Source organism: Ptychodera flava, chromosome 1, assembly GCF_041260155.1.
Source record: "Ptychodera flava strain L36383 chromosome 1, AS_Pfla_20210202, whole genome shotgun sequence".
Classification (NCBI taxonomy): Eukaryota; Metazoa; Hemichordata; class Enteropneusta; family Ptychoderidae; genus Ptychodera; species Ptychodera flava.
In genome coordinates, this window is record NC_091928.1 from 56,707,189 (window position 1) to 56,733,690 (window position 26,502).

A 26,502-nucleotide genomic window follows, 5' to 3' on the forward strand; every position below is an offset into this window, starting at 1 on the left:
TCAACTACACTTATTGACACAACTATCTTCATGCACTAAACAATCACTTCACTATCCCATATTTTAAATGTACAGTATCTACACTTATTGACATAACTATCTACATGCACACAACAATCACTCCACTATCTAATATTTTGAATGTACAGTCATGGTCTCTCATCTACACTTATTGACACAAACAATCATCCCACTATCCAATATTTTGAATGTGCAGTCATGGTCTCTCATCTACACTTATTGACATAACTATATTTACGCACTACAACAATCACTTCACTATCCCATTTTTAAATGTCAAGTAATGGTCTCTCAACTACACTTATTGACATAACTATCTACATGTACACAACAATCGCTCCATTATCCCATATTTTGAATGTACAGTCATGGTCTCTCATCTACACTTATTGACAATAACTATCCACATACTCATGACAATCACCCCAACTATACCATAGTTTGAATGTGCAGTCATGGTCCCTCATCTACACTCATTGACATAACTATCCATATACACGCTACAATCTATCCAACTAACTAATATTTGGAACATACAGTCATGGTCTCTCATCTACACTTATTGACATGACTATCCACATGCACGTTACAATCTATCCAACTATCTCATATTTTGAATGTACAGTCATGGTCCCTTATCTAAACTTATTGACATAACTGTCTACATGTACACAACAATCAATCTAACTATCCAATATTTAGAATGTACAGTCATGGTCTCTCATCTACACTTATTAAATAACTATCTATATGCACACTACAATCACTCCACTATCGGATATTTTGCATGTGCTGATATGGTCTCTCATCTACACTTATTGAAAGAACTATCCACATACACACTACAATCTCTCCACTATCCCATATTTTGAATGTACAGTCATGGTCTCTCATCTACACTTATTGACACAACTATCTACATGCACACAACAATCACTCCACTATCCCATATTTTGAATGTACAGTAATTGTCTCTCATCTAAACTTATTGAAATAACTATCTACATGCACACGACAATCTCTCCACTATCCCATATTTTGAATTTACAGTAATGGTCCCTCAACTACACTTATTGACAAAACTACAATCTCTCAAACTATCCAATAATTTGAATGTACAGTAATGGTCTCTCAACTACATTTATTGACATAACTATCTGCATGCACACAACAATCACTCCACTATCCCATTTTTAAATGTACAGTAATGGTCTCTCCATCTACACTTATGAGACATAAACTATCAACCTGCACGCAACAATCACTCCACTATCCCATATTTTGAATGTACAGTAATGGTCTCTCATCTACACTTATCGACATAACTATCTACATGCACACAACAATCACTCCACTATCCCATATTTTGAATGTACAGTCATGGTCTCTCATCTACACTTATTGACATGACTATCTACATGCACACGACAATCACTCCACTATCCCATATTTTGAATATGCAGTCATGGTCTCTCATATATGACTTATTGACACAAACTATCTAAATGAACACTACAATCTCTCCAGCTGTCCTGTATTTTGAATTTGCAGTCATGGTTATAGGATATCAACTCAAGCCTACACAAATCTGACCATCTGTAAAATGTTTATTGTGTGAGTAAAAATGTGTGTATCCACATAGAACAACACACCAGGCCTACACAAATGTAATTTTCTAGATACATGTTTACTGTGTGAATCAAGATGTGTGTCCACATAGGACATCACACCTGGCCAACACAAAAGGAATGTGTACATGTTTACAGTGCGAGTCAAAATGTGTGACCACAAAGGACATCACACCAAGCCTACACACAAATGTAGTTATATCTATATGTTTATAATGTTAGTAAGGGGTGTCCACATAGGAAGTCACACCACGCCTACACAACATCAATTATGGTAACTGTGTAATCAAGATGTGTGTCTACATAGGAAATCACACCTAGCCTACAACATTAACTATTTTTACATGTTTATTAATTGTGTGAGTCAAGATGTGTGTCCACATAGGACATCACACCTGGCCTACACAGCATTATATTAAGTATCTATACATGTTTATTATGTGAGTAAAGATGTGTTTCAACATAGGACGTCACACCTGGCCTACACAATATTATTTATTATCTGTACATGTATACTGTGTTATCAAATGTGTATCCACATAGGACATCACACCTGGCCTACACAAATCTAATTTAATCTCTACATGTTTAATGTGAGGGTCAAGATGTGTGGCCACACAGGACATCACACTTAACCTTCACAACATTAATTATCTTTCATGTTTATTGTGTAATCAAGATGTGTGTCCACATTGGACATCACACCTGGCCTACACAATATTATTAATTATCTGAACATGTATACTGTGTAATCAAGATGTGTATCCACATAGGACATCACACCTGGCCTACGCAAATCTAATTTAATCTCTACATGTTTAATGTGGGGGTCAAAATGTGTGTCCACATAGGACATCACACCAGGCCTACACAAATCTCATTATCTCTATATGCTGTGTAAGTCAAGATGTGTGTGACCATACAGTACTGAACATCACACCAGGCCTACATACATATTCAATTAACCCTAAACCCTACATGGTGTTTTTATACATATAACTGTTAGTTGTTTAATTATATGAGGAAACTCCAGTGAGATAGAAATATTATTTATGTGTCGCTGTAGTTGTCACTACTATTATTCACAACAATGACATAAAATTATACCTTTTAACAAACATGTGTTATTCCAAAAAATTTTGATCTAACTAAATCATGCGAGTTTTTTTAAGATATCACTTTACCTTCATTTCATTGTACTCATTAATTAACACAATCAAATTAAACATTTATACATACCTTAATTCTGAACGGAGTATCGGGATGACAAATTGTAATAACCGGATGATAACTACACTGGATTCAGACAAGGAGACATCATCCAATACAGTGTCTACACTGTCAACCTGCACAGGAAGGTTGCGAATAGCCTTCCCGAGAAAAAAGCAAAATCAGTGAGAAAGTACTGGCCTAAGTGGGTAGCTGAATTAGCGTGGTTGGAAAAACAGAAACTGAATAGACTACAACATACACAGAATTATTCAAATTCACAACACATGTAATTCTATCAGATGTGAGATTGTCCAAATGAAGTTTCTGGTGACTGTAATTATCCCCATCCATATCGGGGAGATATCTCAGGTAAATATACAGCATTCATCACAACAATACTTCTCTATTAAACTTTGTACATTATTGAGCCCTGGATGATATCATTCTATTCAGATTCTTCCAAAAAGGCTAGTGTGGTGCTTACATTTTGTCAGAGAATCCCAAGGAAACCAACTTATAACTCACATTGTTTCTGTACCCAGAAAACTGCACATTGGTGAACGGTCAGACACAGTGCTATTTTTTTGGCAAAAGAAATGCCTTTCAGCCATGAAACAGATTTACAGCCACAGTAGCTATAACTTTTGGTGATTTTCAGCATTTTTGTTCTGTATACCGGTATTTACTGAACTAGTTTATTGTTAAACGTATAAATCATGTAGAAATGTCCACTATATAGCTTATCAGCACAGCTCATATGTGTATAATGAACATTGTTATTGATAAATAAATTTTAGTCCGGACTAAAATTAAAATGTAAACAGTAACAATGCATTCTACACACATACACTTTGAATTCACAAGCTGAACACTGTGTATTTGTATATCTTTTGTTTGCATTGAGGGTCCGCTTAATACACATTACAGTTAATAGGACCTGTGTCTTTAGTTTTTTTCCTTTGGCATTTGGTCATTGAACTGTCACAAGGTCTTCAGTGTTTTTACCTGCAAGATTATATAATGGTTTAGACCTGTGACATGCTCAATGGAGCCATTTTTCCCATGATTCAATTTTACAGGACGTTTAAGAAGCCCAGCAAAAGCATTCATTTTTATGATTTTACGGAAACCCTATGATTCAAAGTTGGTGGAAATGACTGTATTGGGTAACAGCCTCCCCTAGAGGACATTTAAAAAATACCGCCAATAAGACGGTGTCACTCCCATATGATCAGAGTTGTTGTATAATAACTGTGGCACTGGGTCACATAGCCCATGGTGAACTGCATTAAAAATCAGTCAATAGGATTCAGAGATGTTTGCTCAAAAATGGGAGAAAATGACCCAAAAATACAATCACACAAATTTACTTCAATTTGAAACAAAGCATATCTAAACCAAGGAGTTTTGAGTATTTACATTTCTTGATGGATTTCACAGAAATATTCTTCCAAAAATAAACTTCAAGTTAGAAGGAGCCACGTTGGCCCAGGAGGCACCTCTTTGTCCAATGTAAACATCCCCCTATTTTCTGGCTCATGAATATTAATTAGGCCACACTTGTCGTGCAGCGGAAGCAAAAACGACTCCGATTGTTGTGAGTGTTTATAATTATTGAAGCCAGGTATGTATATTTACATTGATACTTCAAAGAGTTTGTTAACTACATGTACTTTCCCTTGACAAATCTGGCAATATTCGATTCGGCAGGTTGCCAAATGTCACTATTTCTCACTGCTATTGCCGGTTACCAGGCAAGCGCTAACTTCATAGCAACAACCACCTTCCCAAGAAAACCGTTTAAAATTGATAGTTTTATGCCATGATTCAAATTTTAAAATCATACGATTGTTGTTTGATAATTTCTGATCCTTACAACTATAATTTCAATCACTATTGATAACTTTTGTTGAAATCAAGTCAGGCTGAAATTTCCGTTTTCGCCGTGCAGTCAATGAATATTGCTACCCCATTGACGGCTATGGCAGATTACACATCGATTTCACCAACTGTAGAAAAGATGGTTGTTTTTATAACGCGAGTGCCGAAATTCAAAATTCTGAAACCAACAGTTGTTTTTAAATTCCCAAATGAACTCAAGGACACTAAAATTTCGCCATTAAATAGAGAAAAAAAAAACTTAACCTGAAAGAATTTTCATATCTTGATTACTGTGCTCGCGTCGAAATGGCCACGCGTATATGCGCTTACAGACCTGCATGCATACGCGTGTCGCCGTGTGTCCCTTGGGAAATATACTATGTTAATGGCAGCGATTATGGATAATGACATACCGGTATGTGCAGGGACTCTTTTTCCCGGCAAACACCTCGCATTTGATCGATGAACTATGTATGTATGTATGTATGTATGTATGTATGTATGTATGTATGTATACATGTATGTATGTATGTATGTATGTATGTATGTATGTATGTATGTATGTATGTATGTATGTATGTATGTTAGCTGTGCATGGCAGGGTTGTGTGTTACCAGCATTATACGACCTCCGACCACAGGCTATGGTGGGAGGCCACATAACGCCGGTAACACACAGCCCTGCCATGCAGAGCTACTATGTATGTACCAGGGGTATGTATGTATGAATGTATGTATGTATGTATGTATGTATGTATGTATGTAAGCTGTGCATGGCAGGGCTGTGTGTTACAGGCGTTATACGGCCTCCCACCACAGGCTGTGGTGGGAGGCCACATAATGCCGGTAACACACAGCCCTACCATGCACAACTAAATGTATGTATGTATGTATGTATGTATGTATGTATGTATGTTAGCTGTGCATGGCAGGGCTGTGTGTTACCAGCGTTATACGGCCTCCCACCACAGGCTGTGGTGGGATGCGATGTATGTATGTATGTATGTATGTATGTATGTATGTATGTATGTATGTATGTATGTATGTATGTATGTATGTATGCATGCATGTGTATGTATGTATATATGTATGTATGTATGTATATGTTTGTATGTATGTATGTATGTATGTATGTGTGTGTATGTGTGTATGTATGTATGTGTATGTATGTATGTATGTATGTGTGTATGTATGTATGTATGTATGTATGTATGTATGTATGTATGTGTATGTATGTTAGCTGTGCATGGCAGGGCTGTGTGTTACCGGCGTTATACCGGTACGGCCTCCCACCACAGGCTGTGGTGGGAGGCCACATAATGCCGGTAACACACAGCCCTGCTATGCAGAGCTAGTATGTATGTATGTATGTATGTATGTGTGTATGTATGTATGTATGTATGTATGTATGTATGTATGTTAGCTGTGCATGGCAGGGCTGTGTGTTACCGTCGTTATACGGCCTCCCACCACAGGCTGTGGTGGGAGGCCACATAACGCTGGTAACACAGTGAGCCCTGCCATGCAGAGCTAGTATGTATGTATGTATGTATGTATGTATGTATGTATGTATGTATGTATGTATGCTGTGCATGGCAGGGCTGTGTGTTACCGTCGTTATGTCTCATCCCACCACAGCCTCTGGTGGGAGGCCGTATAATGCGGTAACACACAGCCCTGCCATGCAGACATTAGTGGACGTTTCCATCTAAAAACAATGCATATTCAATGCACATTCACCCCTTGAAATAGGGTTTGAAGGGGTATGGAGCTCCTAATTAAAGTTATTTGCCATCTCCTAAGCTGTTTGCAATATGTGATTAGAGATAGCAATTAAGTGGGTGTACAGGGAAGACATCTTTGCCTTACACACTTCACTCATACAGATAATCGTTCGCCTTGAACTTCTTTGAACATTGTACCCTAATTTTCACAGAATAGGACCTATAAATATACTACACGCCATATTTTAGTTCAAATTAATAAAAGTAGGAACAAATTCCGATGTCCTGAAATGATAATACTGTTGTCAAGGTTTACACGAGACTGAGTTTGTGCCGCTTCGCTGTACAATACCTTGCAATGGCATAAAGTAGTACCAGCGAAGCTATTGGTATCTGAAGTTGTTGACTAAGCGTTATGTAATGTCTGATTATATCTGATATAACTACTGTAGATTGCATATTATCAGTGCAGAAAGAGCTCAAAAAAGTGCACTGTTTTTTAGATGCAAGCGTCCCGTCATGAGCTAATATGTATGTACCGGGGGTATGTATGTATGTATGTATGTATGTATGTATGTATGTATGTTAGCTGTGCATGGCAGGGCTGTGTTACCGGTGTTATACGGCCTCCCACCACAGGCTGTGGTCACGGGAGCCACATAACGCCGGTAACACACAGCCCTGCCATGCAGAGCTAGTATGTATGTATGTATGCATGTATGTATGTATGTATGTTTGCTGTGCATGGCAGGGCTGTGTGTTACCGTCGTTATACGGCCTCCCACCACAGGCTGTGGTGGGAGGCCACATAACGCCGGTAACACACAGCCCTGCCATGCAGAGCTAGTATGTATGTATGTATGTATGTATGTATGTATACATGTTTGCTGTGCATGGCAGGGCTGTGTGTTACCGGCATTATACGGCCTCCCACCACAGGCTGACAGGCCACATAACGCCGGTAACACACAGCCCTGCCATGCAGAGCTAGTATGTATGTATGTATGTATGTATGTATGTATGTATGTATGTATGTATGTACCGGTATGTATGTATGTATGTATGTAAGCTGTGCATGGCAGGGCTGTGTGTTACTTAGTCAGAAAACAGACAGGTTCAGGCAGGATCCCGAGGTAAGATAATTCTCTCTCTCTCTCTCTCCTCTCTCCTCTCTCTCTCTCTCTCTCTCTCTCTCTCTCTCATGCACACACTGTATATATATATATATATATATATATATATATATATATATATATATATATATATATATATATATATATATATATATATATATATATGTATACCCTTATATCCCGAGGTAAGATAATTCTCTCTCTCTCTCTCTCTCTCTCTCTCTCTCTCTCTCTCTCTCTCTCTCTCTCTCTCTCTCTCTCATGCACACACTGTATATATAATATATATATATATATATATATATATATATATATATATATATATATATATAATATATATATATATATATATATATATATATATATATAGTACATGCTTCATGCAAAAAGCAGAAGGTTACAAAGGAAGTTCAATATGGGGTTGGGTCTTAATACAATGGAGGGAAGAGAAGCCAAGCATTTGCGCTTACTTGAATACAGTTGTAAATCAACACCCCAGAACAGATGGTCTCTCATATTCAGGCATGAATACGTACTACTGTATTGGCTACGCACACAAGACCCCTGTTCTGATAATTATAGGGGGGGGGGTCATATGGGATTGAAAGCCATAGAGAATGCCAAATATATTCCAGACAGATATTATGATGACCCGAGTTACTGTTTTTGTGGCAATGAGAAGCAGTGTTCCTCTGAATCTTGTGAAATTTGCAGCAGCAAATTTATGGGGGAAATTAAACGGTCTGCAGTGAGTGGGAAAATAAGTAAAATTCTGAAAAATACATTGAAGTGATGAGCTTTGGATGCAAAATTGTGCATGCCTTCACAGTGTAAATTTGAATGGATATAATAGGTATACAAAGATGTTGATAAGTTTTGCCTATATAAGTTAGAAGCTAATTGTTAAACATTTTGTAGGATTATTAGAAAATCATAAACAGCTGAGAATGAAATTTTTAAACAGTTAAGTGTAAGATTGAATTCAGTTTTTGTCTGAGAATGATCTTTGTGCTTTGATAAATATATAAAGAATTTCAATTTTTTAGAATTACGTGAGATCATAATTTAGTTTCACAATCACTGCTGAGCCTATATCCAAAGGTTTTTGAAGTAATGTAATTTTAATATTTTGGCCGCATTTTAATGGAAATTGTAAAGTCTGAATTTGTAAAATTTAGTGTAAAAAAAATTTCTTCATGGGACTGCAAAAGTTCACTTCATTTGCTGAGTTGAACATTGCAGCAGAGCTTTCAAAGAGGTGATACTCGAATACATGTTTGACCAATGGTTAAGAAATAAATGCATGTAGTGTTTTTTATTGACAAGTTATCTTGTTAATATTTAGGATGCCTTTCATTCTGAAACCACCATTGTATGTAAGGAATATGGACTGTAATTTACTGTATGCCACAGTTAACTTTCAAGCAAAGTCATAAAGATCACAAACTTTGATGAAATATCAATTTTTTTTTATTTCTGTATGATTGAACATGTGCAGAAACATCTGCTGATTTCATGCTTTGAAAAAAGGCCAAAAAATGTGAACTCTTCACAGCTATGAAATGATTTCAAAACTTGAACAAGAACGTCAAACCTCAGCAGTTCAAATTTCTCCAGGACATCTCACCATTCAAACATGTTGAGGAACCCCATGTTTGTTCCACAGCCATAGTGGAAGTTGATCGTCGCTGTTTCTGATGTCTTCCTATACCGCACGATCATGGGCTTGTCATCGGTACAGATAACTTCCATACACTGAACCTTTACTGACCTCAGTAACAGCTGCTGATTTTCGTAGCGGGCTCCACGGCCAAGGATAGTTGACTTTGTTCACCAGGTAAATTTCAGAGTTACTGTACACGGTGTTTCAGACTCTTCAATGCGCATTGAATTGCGGGTTGAATACAGCCGAATGAGCTCAAACACTTCTGCTGGGATATTTCTGCTAAAGGTTCCCTTCCATGGATTCCGCATTGAGCAAGAGGGTTTCAATTTCTGGGTCACTGCTGATCGCCAATGTCTCATTTCACACTCAAATATTGGGTACACCTCTATCTGGCGGAGCTTTACCTTGTCAGCTGTGATTTTATCATGTTTCTTGATTGCAGGGTCAACATTGGCATCTAGTTCATCGAAAAGGCCATGTACCGGTAGGTCACAATGGAAATCGCCCTTGCTTCTCATAAGCTCAAACTTTGCGTTGCGTAGCTTACGCTTGACAGCTGTAGCGATGACTAACATGGGCGCTGCCATATTGATTTACAGTAACTACGGTAAATGACCTCAGTCATGACCCCAATATAGGTATACGCGCTCCACGAAGCATTGGACAAAACAGGGCGCTGCTGGGCCGCAGTGAACATACCGGTATACTTCATCTCTTGTATAAACACAGATGGCTGTGTGCTATCTATCAGCTGAGCTCTATAAACTGTCAATTTCAATGTCAATACCCCTTTCAACAACAGACTTTGTGAAACCAATATTTTAAAGCCATCAATTGGACCTCTTGTATTATAGCAATCATGGTGATGTTAAAAAAAGATTTTGCAAAAGACAATGCAGGGGTTTCACTAAGTTTTGAAACAGGGGCCATATGAAAATTACAGGGGCCAAGCCATACCAACCAGCAAACATGTGGATGTTTGGTACGTACCCCCACCCCTCACCCACCAATACACGGTTCCAAATTAGCTTTTTACAAACTGGACAAAACAGTTCATCAACCACAAACGGTAAGTTACAAGTTTTATTTCAAGCATTGCTTACAGAAATATGTCATTATGATCATCTACAAACAGGGTTCGAAATTTATTTTTTTGTTTGGTGGTCAAGTTTGACCACCAGATTCAAATTTTGGTGGTCAATTGCAAAATTCTGGTGGTCAAAAATAATTGTCATTGTCAGAGTGTAATTCTTGTGGAGGTCAGGGTCCATAGGGGTGAATAGTGGGCTGACATCTTGTCTGGACATCCATTATTCTGGAACCATTCCACTATGCTGCTACTCGTGTTACGTTGGTCTATGTTGGATGCCCAGTAAAATCCACTAGAAAAATTTTCAGTATTTTCACAACTTGAAATGAGTGCATGAGTGACTGACTGACTGTAAGTTTTGACAGAATTACAAACTGAGTAATCAAGAAATGACAATTACTGCTGATAACATGACAATTATTGCATTTTTTTGGACTTATGAAGTTTTGTCAGAGTTTTGTACAATGAGATGTTATGCAACATTTGCAGACTTAATCACAATAATCATAGCAGTAAACAGTAAAACAAAGAGAGACATTGTCTATCCAAAGGAACGCCTCACTTGGGTAGATTGGAGTGGGGTTGAAGGACTGACATTAAACCAAAGTGGAGGGACTGTGATTGAACAGACAAGATGTGTACTACTAGATAACTGCTATATCTATCTCTGAGGATAATATATTGTTTCTGGATACTCCTAGCAATAAACTGTGAGAGGAATGTAAGACTTACAGCTTTGCAGCACTAGTGTGACCTCCGAAAACTTGGTGGTCAACATTGATGCAGTTTTCCTCTATGGTTCACCACTGAAAATAGTCATTTCAAGTGATTGTTGGTAGAACAGAATGAAAATTTCTATGAATTTTGACTTTGACCCTAGTACACTAGCCCTCAGTCGCTCCGCATTTCTACTTTATTTACATTTTTCAAAGGATCAGGGACCAACATTAGACAGCCTGGATCTACTTTAAAATCATCAACGGCAGCTGTTGTAAAAAAGTGTTCGTTTTATGAAAGTGTTCGTTTTTTGGAAACCACACTCAAAATGCATCGTCTTCAACACAAAAAGCATACAAGATATGAATTTAGAGATGTATTGGAAGCCATCGATACGGGGGTTTTTGAATGAATTATTGCGGCTTTTGGTGCAGGAAAGCAGTCTTCGAACTTTAGTGATAGGTGCAGGCTATAGCAGCCATGGCCGGTTTATTCCATTTCCGGACTTCCTGCATTGCCGTGTATGACGACTGTGCTACAGCCAACCGCTAAACGTCACAGTCTGCTGAAGTTTACACCTTCATTTATTCAGTTTTGAAATTTATATGCCCACGGAGTTAAGGCAAGTCAACATAAAGAAAATCATTAAAATCCGAGAGCGAACGTCGACCACCAATGCCAAGGTGTTGTTTACATTTTACAACCCGAGGCTGGTGGATCGCTGTAGGGGCGAATGCTGATGCATTCAGAAGAAACATTTCCTGATAAATATTCATAAAACGCCGCATAAGTATCAATATGATCTGAGAAATTGCCATAAACTGTACCTTTCGTCATCAACCCGTCTGTATTTCTCCATTTCGACCCAATGAATCACTTCACTCACATCTCATGGCCAACGCAATGTTGCGTTATGGCACAAGCTCAATGACCTCTAACCTCCAACCAGCTGTGTACGTTGTATTGACGTTTTCCATGCACAGGCGCTCCTTAGCTGGGTCGTCTGCTAAGTAGATCGATTTTCGGATCGATCTATTGATCCCGTAGTCGATATGCCCGCCACTGCAACCTAATTAGGTTAACCTAGTTAGGTTGCAGTGGCGGCATATCGACTACGGGATCAATAGATCGATCCGAAAATCGATCTACTTGGCAGACGACCCAGCTAAGGAGCGCCTGTGATTCCGTGCGGTACTATCGGTACCTACATCTTCAAGCTTAGCGAGGCATTGCGCGATCGACAAATGCGAACGAATGAACACAAAATTTTCGTTGAAAACACCCCAAAAGTGTTGAAAAACAAGTAATTCAGCATTAAGGATACAGATCATTGTAAACTTTTGGCAACATGCTGTTTGTTACTAGCTATTCATTTCTGTAGGAAGCACAACAATTACACGATTTTCAGGTAATAACAGGCGGCCGTATGACCGGTGGCCGGCTTTTAACGAAACCCCTGTAAATACTGTTCAACTTTAGTTTCAAAATCTGTTGAGTTGTACAGTGTATTGCATAGAAATAAATGTGATTTAGTCCAACATGGTAATTGCTTAAGTCAGAGTATACATCGACCACATACAAATCGGCATTTGTCTGCAAATTTAGACAAAACACTCAGACTGTACTGGCAATATGACAATGTTGAAAACTGGGCTTGGTGTCTATCGAAACCGACGACATTAACACTGCAAGCAAGCATATAAAATGCTTGCAACTCCTGCATCAAGTTGAGACATAGCCGCAGAATGAACCGAAGCAAAGTTGTCTGCATTTTGATGCAAAGTGCCAATGTCGCGCGCATTGTCCTATATTTAGAAGCTAGTTCTGTCACAGAACTGTGCTCAAATGATGACCATGCAACATCGAGCAGTTCCTCGTATATAGACATACACATCAGGTATCAAACTTTGCTATAACGGACAAAAATGAGATAAACTCAGTTATTTTTCTGACAAAATTGTTCACCGAAATTGTACCCCTACTAAACTTGATCGCGCTGGTCAGGAGTCATCGATCGCTGGTTGAGAGCTGGTGGCACATATTTAATTAAAAAAGCAAAATCGGCGAAATTTACAACATTAGTTCAAGTTAAATATGATGGTTGTACTAACCTGTAACGAAAGAAGCTCTTTGGACCTACGACGTGTCCAACAAGCACACCACACAGCGCAGGAGAGGCAGATCCCAGACGTGTCGAACTGTACGCTTGCAAGCAGTATAGCAATATGGCGGACGTATTGACATCACCGTTGTCGAATGGTGGCGCTCGTTCAGGCAAACTACGGGTGCGTAGATCCTGGCGAGGCACGCACCTCACACACAAAATTTCACACTCATTTTCCCGGTGCGTAGAAAAATGAGGCCAGTCGATAAAAACGTTAGTAAGCACTATTTAGGCAGTTCTTAGGCCATTGGAAGGCTAACATTATAAAGCCAGGGCTTTTGGCTTTATTACGCAAGTCTGGTCTCGATAAGTACGTGAATTCCTTACTACATGGTCTCGATAGTACTAGTACACAAACGCACACACACACACACACACACACACACACACACACACACACACACACACATATATATATATATATATATATATATATATATATATATATATATATATATATATAAGTTAGTAGTTAACTTATGTTGATAAGAATAAAATTTCAGGTCAAATGATGCATTGGTGTTTGAGAAGAACATTTTTGAATATAATTGCTTGCTTATCTTATTTTTGCAATAACAAATATTGCCACAAAACACTTGACTGATCCGAATGTGGTTTAAAAAATTATTTGTCCACATATCACTGACGGTGGGAGTGAAATTTCAGTTGAAATGTTTTATAGGTGTTGGAGAAGATATATTTTGAACATTATTGCATAATTATTATTGGTTTTTTCGCAAAATGGCAATATGGCGGCCTAACCACGTGAGATCCCGCAAATTATGCCATGAGTAAAATTTTGGTTCAAATGGTGTGTAGTTCCTAAGTTTAAAGGGACATTATTTTTATCTTTTGACCTTTTTACTAACATTGTTGCAAACGAGCAGTGTTATTCGACTTATTTAAAGATGTCGTAAACGGTTCACCATAGACAACTTCCATTCACTTAGCCTACACTGTGTAGAAAAACCTCGGGTCAAGCGTTCAAGCAGGGATCGTATTAACCCCAGAGAAGGCAAGCGTTGACCTGCGATCAGACCACGCTGTCAATCTCTAGGACAATGTAAGCATCCGCTTGTGAAAAAACAAACAAAGTAAAAAGTTGAGAGCGCGGTGTTGCAGTTTCGGAATTCCTTCTACAGATTCCGTTCGTTCCGCTTACATTTCGACGGTCAGCTTTTCCTGCAGGCCTTGACGCCAATTCTGCTGTTAGATATACCATTCTATTCTGCAACAGGGCACATTTTGTAATAGGCTTTTGAAATAACTACAAGCTGCAACAGTCGTTAGCTGACGACAATAAGAGCTCATGGCGGATTTTTTCCCATCTCGTTTGTACCTTCAGGATAGAAATGTCAAAACAAAGTAAAATTAAGGAACAAACTTCAGTAGACAGACACATTAGTGTTGAGTTGGTCGCGAAATGGAATACTTTGCGACTCACTCATGTACATTGTTGGGTGAACGCGTGACAGGGCTGTGTTACTAGCTATTAGCACTGCTGATTGTCATAAACATACCTCTGGCAGCGCCTAGGATTTGTAGTGTGCAGTTTCTCCGCTAAACACAGCTGATTCTTAATCACATCGATCTTCGTTTTCGAACACAACTACCTATTATGTCGTCACATGAGTGAGAATTACATCGATCTTCGTTTTCGAACACAACTACCTCGCCTAGGTCCACGATGTGCTCAGCTGCTCTTGTAAAAATTACGCAGAACCCATCTCTCTTGCTCTATACGGGAGAAGCGCCGATCGTATCCGAGCCGCTGCCAGCGGTTTTGTCTATGGCAGTCAGCAGGGCTCTTGTTGGCATGGGAGGCTAAGGCTGCATAACCGGTATAAACTAAAACATTAGCTGTGCCACGCAGAGCGAGGTGAAAGCCTATAACTGCATGCATGCTGCGTACGGTAAGAAAACCCAGACAATAGACCTCCCAAAACTTTGCCAAACGTCAAAGCGACTAATACTGTACTCAGCCTCACCCCAGTGTTATGAAGCACAGTCGGCCGCAAGTCACTATATGGTACGAAAGCTTGAACGGAGTCCGGAAGAGTGCTTGTCAAATTCGCTGACATCGTCGTTCAAATGATATCAAATGGGCTTTGTAGCCAAATGCGTATCGCCATCAGGTTGTAAAGTTTCTAATCAGGCTGGTCCCGCCCTATGGTCATTCATCGGAACGGCGTGAATACGCCATACGACTGTTCATTCAAGAGATATTACTCCTATACTGAGATTTTCTGATTTGTTTCAAAGCATCGTTAGCACAATGAAATGAAAGAAATAAGGGATTGTGCGTTAACACAAATCTAGTTTATAACTCAACGGAGCTAGGCCGCCTGCAGAACAAATATGTCCCGAAGTCACTTTGCATTGCTGAGAAAGACGTAGACATTTTAGTACCTGCTTTCCAGCTCCCCATCTTGCTGACGTAGACATCTTATTACCGGCTATCTAACTACCCATCTTGCTGACGTTGACATCTAAGTGCCCATTATCTAGCTACCCATCTTTTTTGCACACGGCACTTGACCTAAGCCTTGTTTTAAGCTCCTGGTCTAGGTTCATTTATTCACAGACTAATATAGACACAGATTTGCAACAGGTATTGTTCAAGGCGTGAAACGGTTACATAACCAATCCAGGTTCGCCTCGCCTCAGGTTGCTCTCGCCTCTCTTTTCGGAAGAGTGCCGACCATGCATCCTTCGGTAATTTTCGGATTTTCGCAAATTGTTAAGCGAAAGTATGTTCGGCAAAGATTGTGTTGTTGTTGTTGTGTGGTGCTGAGTGGAATTGGCATGCTGGCAAAAACGGGAGTGTTTTGAGCTTCAGGAAAGTGAGTTTTACCGTTTTAAAAATTCCTCTCATATTTTTACGAATATATAATGAGTGTGTTTGAACCATATTTGAAAGTCTTTTATCGATACTGTCTACTCTTACTCAATAGTTTATAGTCAGTCATGCCGTCTTTTACACATTCGTCAAGGAAGGACATGTTTATGAAACTGCTGGCGTGTTATGTTTTGATCGGCGTGAAGCAGTGTTTCTGCCCTGAGAGCTCACAAAGTAACTATGGTTGCTACGCGACTGGCAGCACGATGCCATCTCGTCGTATTTTTCGCATAATCTCGTGCAATTATCAACCACAAACAAAGTCTCCAAAAGTTTAAACCTTTGAAGCTGATTTTAATATGAAAAGGCAATAGTCTACCTAGACGACTATGGAACAAAAGGCATGCCGCGTTGCCAGTCAGTGTCTATATTTGTCTGTGATTCATTCTAGGCCATCAGGCTGCCTGCCAAGCTGTCGCTCAACCAACCCAATCTCTTCCTTGGTTCCACTAGTCTGCTTCCTGTTGTGGGCTGTCCATTGCATGTAGCCCCACTCAAGAAGGTGGTCTCCACCGGCCCGGTGGAACCACTTTCACTTTCGGCTTTCCCAAAGTCTGCAAACCCAGCTTTGCAACTCAAACCTTTACCCCGGAAGCAGACTGGCGGAGACCCCTCAGCCAATGTTTGAGTTATTTTGTGCTTAGTGGTGACATAGTATTTTGCCTAGTTTTTACTTTCTTAGTTTTGATTGACATTGTGTTTTTCGTAGTTAGGTTATCACTGTTTTGTATTTGTCCACTGTTGTATATTAAATTCCTTAAACACCATATCCTGTGTAGCGGTGTGTGCTTGCAAACAGTGAGATAAAGACCTTGGCCCAAGAACTGCACCACCAGGGTCTATGTTTTAAACCGGGTTTCGTCCGAACAAATTGTTCTGCTGTGCCAGTGTAAGGATGCATGTCTCAGGGAATGCATACTGTTTTGTTTTATCATCGGCCTTGCAATGCAAAACTGTGGAGATAAACGGTATATGCGTGTTCTTGACATAAAATTTATGGTTTCCACGGAAATTATTTATCACGACCGATTTCCTGCAATCGTTGTTTGTGTTTGTTTAGCGGTATTTGATTTTGCTAAAGAGTCTGTTACTGTCAGTCATCAAAGTCAGTGCCAAAAACTCGGGTGACTGGAATTCAGAAGGCAAGGCCGACTGCTGCCATCTCAGGACTCTGTCATCGCGATGTACTCACTTTTCGTTCGAAATGACATTCAACTAATAAAAATAATTACACGATGCAGAGAGAAATCCACCGATCAGTGACTCCAATCGCGAGCTGTATCGATTAACAGTATTCGGAGCGGTCACGACGATGTCACCTATGCTACACCGTGCAGTGTTCAGTCAGAGTGCGATGTTTCCAAGTTCAACAAGTGACCATAGCGTGTTTGTTAAAAAAACTATGAAATAGCAAGAAAATGCGCTAAAAATCTTAAAAGGTAAATCAAGATTTGCTAATGATAAAATGCAAAGAAAATGTATTACTCTGTACATGTTTCACTATCACCACACCAACATGACATCGTTTTAGTTTTACCACAGACCCAATTGGGTTTATGGTTTTATTTCTCTTTTACAGTGCGTGTCATTCGATAGTGAAATCAAACTTACAAGCAAAATCTCTCTCTGTACTTTCACAATTTTACAGTAGTTTGTGAGACGTGCATTTGTTCCTGCATTTGTTCGTGTGCTCCTCGATATCGATTGTGCTGAAGTTAGTATGTAGGTCACAGGCCGCTCACGTTCTAACTCTAGGTTGACAGTTGACGTATGCGTAGTAATATTCCTTATGTGCTGGATATCAATAATGGCAGCTGCTTCAAATCGTGCGGACGCCCATAGAAACATTGAATCTTGGCGTAAAGAGCAAGAAGGTGGTCATACATATCCTTGAAGCCATCTCCCATTGATTTTACCCGGGATTTTCGTCATCAAGAAAGAAAAAAACAGTCAATGTCATTGGCCCTTTAAGAATTTCAAAGATTAAATTGGACTTTACGAAACATCCGATATAGCAGCCAAAGTCACGGGACTACTTGCCATTTTATTGGCTTATTTTAGAAAGGAAATTACATGCTTGCTATACAACAATTCAAATCGTCCTTAGCCCTCAACCATTAGGAGAAGCCATTTTTAAGCTTTTGAACGAGCCAATATGAGGTCATGTGACTAATTAAAATTCCAACGGTACTTGTACCACAACACATTGTCCTTATCCCTGTGCAAGGTTTAGGAAGTGTATATCGAGCTGTTTTACTGATTTAGGCAAGCATAGATGGATAAAGAAGAAAGAATGAAAGGAAGAAGAGAAAACCATTAAGGGCCTAGCTGAGACTAGGACATCTATTAATCTCTCAGTATGTTGATTAAGTGAGACGTTATCAAAAACGAAGGTTCCCGCAGCATAGCGATAGTATCCGTTCCAGCCAGTACACGAGGAGAAAAACAGCTATGTTACACGAGTCTCCGATGACATCACATGAGTAAGCAATACTGGGTGGTGCATTGACCCATTTCTTTTATTCGAATAACATTCATTTTCTCTTGCGATGCAGTTTGGACAATTATTATATCAACGGCGCGAATGAAGTTCGGCTCTTACTATTTCTTGTCACATATGGACGCACGCCCTTTTGATGCAATAGAGGAGTCTTTCATTGTCCGATTTGAGCACAAACGTGAATAGACATAGCCTTCATCATCGAAGACAGGTGAAAGGACGACGATATAGTACATTCAAGTCCATTATTTTATTTGAAAGTAAAGTGATAACATCAATCAAAGTAAAACTTAAGTTGCCCATGCGGTAATAGTTGAAAAATGCAAGATTAATTGAAGAACAGAATTTGTCACCATACACATTTACCAAACGAAAAGGATTTGTGTATACCTATGATATAAAAGCAGGCATAGGATCTCTGAAGTTTCATTGGCTCAAAGGAAGACCAAAATATTTCTTTAACACTACATGACACATGAATATTAATCAGTCTTTTATTAGAGTAAAAAAGCAAGAGAAATTATTCTTAAAATGAACAAATAATATGCATTTTTCAAGTAACATCATACAATGCTATAGAAAGAACAAATTCAGGAAGTTACACAACAACAAAAATAAAGTTAGAGAAATCTAAACTTGTGAAGTGTAAGTTTGGAATTTTGTGTTGTTGTGACAGGAATGGTTCCAGATGGGTTATTTTGTTGGACTGTTATGCATCATGAATTGTGTAGGGGTAATGACATGATCAGGTCAAAGTAAGTGAATTTGGTATGATTGACAGCATAGGTTTGGCAATTCTACGCCTGTGTGTCAAAATTTCTAGTTGTTTTGTCAGAAAAGCATCTTTCACTGTCGTTTCTATGCTCCCTGTTGGTGAATGCCGCAAGCTTTAATTGGTTATTAATTATGGTCAGCCCTTCAGAAATCTGCGGAGAGAAATGGGGATATATTTTTTAAAATATTAACTAATTATGGGAGACTCATCGAACTTCAAAAAATGTATTCAATAAATATTACAAAATGTAAGTATGGAGTAAACATAGCATGTTCATTATGCAACAGTATGTTAAATGCAACTTGGATCAAATCCACTCCACTAAGTTTTGTTCATGGCCTTATTACTAAAAGGCATCAAATATGTAAATGAACTATTGATAATATGAGACACTCATAAAATTCAAGCATGAATAAAATTACAGTCCTATCACATTAAGTTACAAATAATATCAGATTCACTTTCGTCATATTCACGAAGCACAGAATTTCATTAGATATGTTTTTAAGAGTACTACATAGTCATCACACTTTTACTATGAATAAATCTAAGTATAACCAATGTACCCGAGAAGTTTAATGAAATGCCTTTTGATACACTTCCTTATTAAAAAGTTTCATTACATATGCAAATAATCTATTGATTAAAATGTCATAGATTACTGCAACCAACACTACATATGATCAACAAATGGCAAGGGACCCATTTAAATTGTTGCACTGAATATTGATACATAGCCTAATTACAGAAATTAATTAACATGAAAATGACCTCGAATCAATAATCTCACTGTCCGTGAACCGTTTGTGTGTTGAATGCTACAAATGAAAATGAAAGCCTAGGAAAATGGAGAATGAAGGGCTACACAATTTACATTTGTGTACATGTAAAATCCGAATCGGTTAAGTATAGAATTAGTGAAGTCATTGCCATGGCGTGTTGTCTTTATTGTCTGGCCCGACACCGTTACGCTAAAATTACCAGGAGAACACTCACTAGGGGAGTATTATTGTAATATTATATTTTTATTTTTATTTATTTTTTTATTTTTCACCATCATCCAACGGGTGCTAGCCCATTTACAGGATGAGGTACCCATAACCCACTACCCCAATGGAGCACTGAGGAGTAAAGTGCCTTGCTCAAGGGCACAACACCGAGCTAGAGTCTCGAATTCACCGTCCTCCGACAGTGAATCCGCTACTCTGGATCTACCGGGACTTGAACCGGGTCTCGAACTCACCATCCTCCGATAGTGAGTCCGTTACCCTAACCACTGGTCCACGGTGCCTCCACTATCAAATTGTTGCGCCAAAATCGGATCCATTCAGGTGCTAGAATCTGCATGCCGAAGCTGAACTGAACGGAACATTGGAAGCATAAGCTTAATGTAAAATGTAGCCAAACGGATACGACGACGTTAGATCAATTTTCAGTGTTACCTCGCACTCCCCTCCTGGTGGAGAACATTGATAAGTGCATCACAAGGAATAACAAAACGCGGTAAAACCTCGCTTTCATTCCCGTAACTGCGGGAACAGAATTAATGGTTCAAAGCATAGACCCTCGTTTTTCTCGAGGGTCTATGTTCAAAGTGAGAATAATAATGAAGCCTATTGGCTACAAAGTCTTTCAAAGCCATGCGTTAGTAACAAAGTCTGTTTTCAATGATGTTCACACGGTGACGTCATACAACCTATTACATGCAAAATACGAAACAAATGAAAATTGTTACAAACAACTATCGACAATTTCACAATCTTGCACGAACAAGACATATATCTAAACAAAGTGGCGATGTACGACATCGTTCAGGCCTCCGGTGACCAGCCCATGCCATGCATGGTGCCCAAAATATCGATCCGCTACAGAGTTGCCGTATATTCGTGAATGTTCATGACCCCCCCCCCCCGGGGCCGCTATCCGTGACTGTGATGGTTGACAGATGTCAGATAAATGTATCAAAGTCAAATTCATGTAGCTGACAAATTGCTGTGATCGGTAGATTTTAGATAATAACGGTAAGAGGTTAGATATTTGCAGTGCTAAAAGTCTGGCCGGGTTCTCGGAATTCAGTCTGCTCTACTCAGCAAAAGACCACTAGTCTCCATAGTTACAATGCAAATTTCGGCCTTGACGTGCTCTGTATTCAAACCGCGGTCTTCGCAGAGACAGAGACTATGAATTGAACTTTGTCTCTCTACCCGAGCAATCACAAAAATCACCGTGTGTGTTGATTTTCCGCATTCGACACCATAGCTCGATCGTGTTTTTACTGTCGTGTTTAACGTTGCAACTTTCTCAATACTGAATTTCACTTGCAGCGTGGACGTCTTTTCTACGTTTATGACTAAGGCTCCATTGATGGTTTAGCTTTGCTGTTTATTTTATTTTACGCACGAGGTTTTTAGCTTGCTTGTAAGTTTCGTCTGAAAACGCGATCACGGTTAATATAAGAGTTTCTCTAAGCTTCTACTTTGCTGCAAGCGGTTTTATATAAGGTGCAATATTTTCACCGTTGTCTTCGTTTTGATTTCGACTACACAGCTTTTAAAGGAATTTGTTTTGGCGTACGCGGTTGTTGATACATGCAGCTGGTTTGCCATGATTGTTTCACCGTTTATTTCACGCCCTGTACAGGACAAACTGCCAAACTATATTGCTTCATTTCACGATCACTTCACCAATGCGACCATCTAACGTTTTATTCATTCGATTCACTGTTTCATAAATCCGCGGAGATTTAGCAACTCAAAGTCTGCGGGTCTGATATAAAACATGGCAGGAATAAAACATCGAATTACAAACAGTCGAAGATTGAGCTCGAGCTGGTGAACGCGATCAGAGCACACAGCTCCTTGTTCAATAACATAAAATGAGATTTAAAGTGGTAAGCTGGAGAGAGAGAGAGAGAGAGAGAGAGAGAGAGAGAGAGAGAGAGAGAGAGAGAGAGAGAGAGAGAGAGAGAGAGAGAGAGACAGACAGACAGACAGACAGACAGACAGACAGACAGACAGACAGACAGACAGAGAGAGATGAACTGGTAACTCTATCGTATCTTTCTCATGTTGATTTACATACTACAAAGATACCACAAAAAGCCGATCGACTTTTTCCACTGAACACTGAAACGTAAACATTCAAACGAAATAACACAAACTCAATTTTATTTTTGGAGCCTGGGGCAATCTATAAAGCTCTATAAAGCAAAATCTGTATTGAGAAAATGGGTGTAGAGCTATTTTCGCTGTAGCGAAACCATCAACTCGGAAACGGCATATCGCGTTTGAAGTTATCGGAGCTATCTATAATTACTTTATTTGCAGTCCTGTGATCAGACGAAACACCTCACACTCTGAAAGAGCCATAATAACTTATCTGCTGTGTGATCACAAAATATCACTGTATTGCCCTCAAGGAAAGCTACGTAATACACTGTCATGGTCATACCGATCACGGCTAGCACGTAACCATGTCAACGTTGGATCAACTCTCTTCACCTGTTTTGTCACGACGACGCTGACTGCATGCACTTGAGCATTTGATGTTGCACGTGATCTAGGACTGGACCGTTTTGTACTTTAAGGTGGGGTTTTGAATACTGTATAACTTTTTGTCTATAGGACATTGCCATCGAGGTAGTAGACAAGCCTGGGACTATTCAAACGTAGCCATAGCATAGGATTACATGCAGAAATGTCAGAAAACATACTTGGAATATAGTCAATTTCCTGAATCTTCCACAAATGATTCATTGAAAGATGCTTCATTGAAAAAAATACCATCCGAACATGCTTTATATTCCACAAATGATTCATTGAAAGATGCTTCATTGAAAAAACACCATCCCATCATGCTTTATTTTTAGAGAATGTGAGGATTTAGGCTGAATATTGCGATATTACAAAATACTCATAAAAAATAAGTGTGTAACTGAAAAAGAAAAGTAGATGAGATTACATTTGAAGATTGAATCGACATTACTTCATCATTCAATTGTCTCAAATTACTTCCGATCGTGTTTTCTTTATAAGGGTCAAATTTGCAATATAGTCGTGTTTAGTGTTTGGTACTCAAAATCATGGGGTAATTTGTGATTTAATGTAAATTTTTTCAAAAGCAGAATGACGACACCAATTTTTCTGGTCATAATATAATTCTCACCTTCCAGCTAAAACATATGTGATTTCTAGAAAAAATGACAATATTTCTGGAATTGGGCAGTCCTCAATCTAAATTCAATTATAAATAAAAGTGCTTTATGCCATTATTGGCCGTTAAATTGGGAGCTATGGATAATTAAAACAATGGCATGGCAAACTCAACTTCCACATTTAGCGGAGAGGGTTTGGCTATATGTCGATTATCGTGTGCAAAAATTGCACTACATGTTTTTTTATCGCAACATCTCGCTACACGTTTTTATGTATTACAAAATATCGCTTTATTGTTTTGCATGTACCAGGCCAGATGGCATGCACTGGCGCTACACCATTCTTTTGACATATATTTGGTTCAGTGCACGTTTAAAATAACGTACCAATAATTTTGAAAACACTGTTTCAATTCATTTCATTCTATTGGTTGCGTCATTGTCAAGTTTGCGCTGAACAAAGATTGATTTTAAACGGGGTATACCAGGGTGATTGGAGTGTATGTTTGATTTCATAGCGACGTAATTACTGATTGTAGGTATGCTGAATGAGGATAAGACTTGGTTAGATTTTCACACTTCCAAACTTTCGTTTAGGAGGGGTTGAGGGCAACACAATTAGTTGTGTTTACCGTGCACAAGCTTTAATTATCCACGGCCTCTTACTTTTAGGCAATTACTCTTTTTATGATTTAGGTTTGCTGTCACAAAATAGACATGAACACGCTATTATGAGCAATATAAGACACTTACATTAGAAAAATTGCTAAATTTTGTGAAGGTTTTGACCATGGGTAATTTTGCCTGACATATTCACAGTATTGTATTTATGGTATTTACACTAGATATGAAATGAAAGTGCTCCTGTGTTATTGTATATATTGCTGTTGTCTGTAATTTGACACTTTTCTCCAAGGTTATGCTATTTCTTCTTATCTTAATTGAAATGCTTATATTTAACATCACTAGCAATATCCACTGTCTATAGCTTCAATTTAATATCTAAATTGTGAAAGGTTGGGAAATATGCGAAGTACAATTAGATATGAAATTGCAAAATTTCCTTCATTTCTACCATAACAGTCATTTCAGGTAAGGTAGTTAAATGTGCAAATAAGCATATCAAACTGCTAAATGTCTTTCACTGCGGTACGTAATCATATCATCAAAATAGCAAAATTCTTAAACTGTTGTCATATTCTTCCTTCATTCCTTCTTGTCCCTAATTGGTAAAGCATTTAATATGCAAAATACCAAAATGCAGATTTAAAACTGCTACATGACCATATTAGTGTCGTATCATAGAATCGTCAATGTACATGGCATTTTGTCGACTTTGGTCGTCTATACAGATATATATTCCTAATTAGGAAAGTCTCTTAAATACGTTAGTTACTTATTAGTTTTGTAAAAATGCTAAATGACTTTCACTTATGTTATAGCAGAGTATTTTCAATTGATATAGCAAGTTTTGTCAACTTTGGTCCGGTCAATCCAGATGTAAAATAATCGCAATCATACCAATCCATAATCCAATAACACAAGATCAGAATTCGTAAGACAATAGTTGTAAACAGAGACACAAAACAGCACAGAACAGACGGTAAATACATGTAGACGGTACAAAAACAAAGTCAAACTCATGAAAGAAAGCTATAAGGACCTCCGGCCAAAAGACCAAGAAGTGATGTCAGGTGTTTCGAAAATAGTAAGCGTATCCTGCCCCACATGTGGCACCCGCCATATATTTGTAGTGAAGAAAGTTAATTACATATACAAACAAACAGTATCATTGTCATAATTCTTAAACAGACAAACAAAAAGACAAACACATATACAGACATACACAGAGAATTAAAAACATCGTACCACATTAGCTAATTCGAATGAACACACAAGCTAAAAATCCTAGTCATGTTAATTCTATCTATCAAAGTCCTGTGTGCCCCACTCCTCATAATTTAGTGCATCCTCCCTTGCTATGTAAATGAGCAAAAATGAGCAAAAATAAGTCAAAATATTACTTCAAAAATTAATTTTAGCTTAATTATGCAACCAACATCCTCCAAAACTAATCAGATCTAGTTTTTATCCTAAAGATTCGGTGTACCTAATTACGTGGCATTTGATGAAGAATATTGAGAGGTATCGACGACACAAATCCATAACACACACACATATTACAGACATACATACAGACTAACACACGCATGCCTATGACATAGGCCCACTTATGTTGGCTACGCCCACCACGTGGGCCAAAAATGCATCGAAATGTTTGTCTTGCTGTACATAGCGGCGCTTCTACGTTCTGTTCTCCTACTATCTAAAAATCGTGTAAAATCTTGACTTCAGTTGCAATATATGAATTAAACCATCATTAAACTGTACATTACATTGCTCGCACCAAGGAAAATTAAATAGCTCGAAAATAACCAGCCAGGTCTGAAGCAGTACGATGCCGTATGAAGATCGTACGTTGGTATATATTATATTCTCATCACCTAGAATTCTGTTTGAAATTGCGAAGAATATAATTATCATCTTTTGTCGTGATTTTCAATTAAACAAAAGCGAGAAACAATCAGATTTCCCATTTAACGTTTATTTGATCTTGCTTTTGCTTGTGTCACACTTAGGTGAAACACTTGTCGCCGCTCTCCCTATCGAACCGCTGACGAAGTAGCACAATTAAGCAAAACCGAGTTAACTGTATGTGATGGCAACAGTAGTTCAACACCCATACAACACTAGTCCGATGCTGAGAATTTAATCAGCCGCCTGCCAGCATGATTCTTCAGTGATAAATCTGTCAGTTTTGACCTATGACTCGGCTGCTTATGGGTCATGACGAGCTGGTAAAGTGGTACTACTGAGCAAACGCCCTTAGCAGACGACAGTGACCACTAGTTGAAAAAAACAAACAAACAGCCACAATCA

At 38.6% G+C, this 26,502-nt stretch overlaps 2 long non-coding RNA genes across 3 annotated transcripts in view; both read right to left on the reverse strand.

Annotated features, from left to right (window-relative positions):
* The window catches only part of LOC139141806 (uncharacterized), a 43,981-nt gene extending 30,345 nt beyond the window's left edge, over nucleotides 1-13,636 (reverse strand). The window contains exons 1-2 of one of the 2 annotated variants that reach the window (XR_011554250.1): nucleotides 13,183-13,636; nucleotides 2,889-3,019 (exon numbers count right to left, since the gene is read on the reverse strand). This is a non-coding gene — a long non-coding RNA (uncharacterized lncRNA). Of the gene's footprint in view, nucleotides 1-2,888; nucleotides 3,020-11,898; nucleotides 12,095-13,182 lie in introns of those variants that run through there. The other variant, XR_011554248.1, reaches the window with a different exon arrangement.
* The window catches only part of LOC139141812 (uncharacterized), a 550,434-nt gene that overhangs the window by 280,595 nt on the left and 243,337 nt on the right, over nucleotides 1-26,502 (reverse strand). The window lies entirely within an intron of this gene.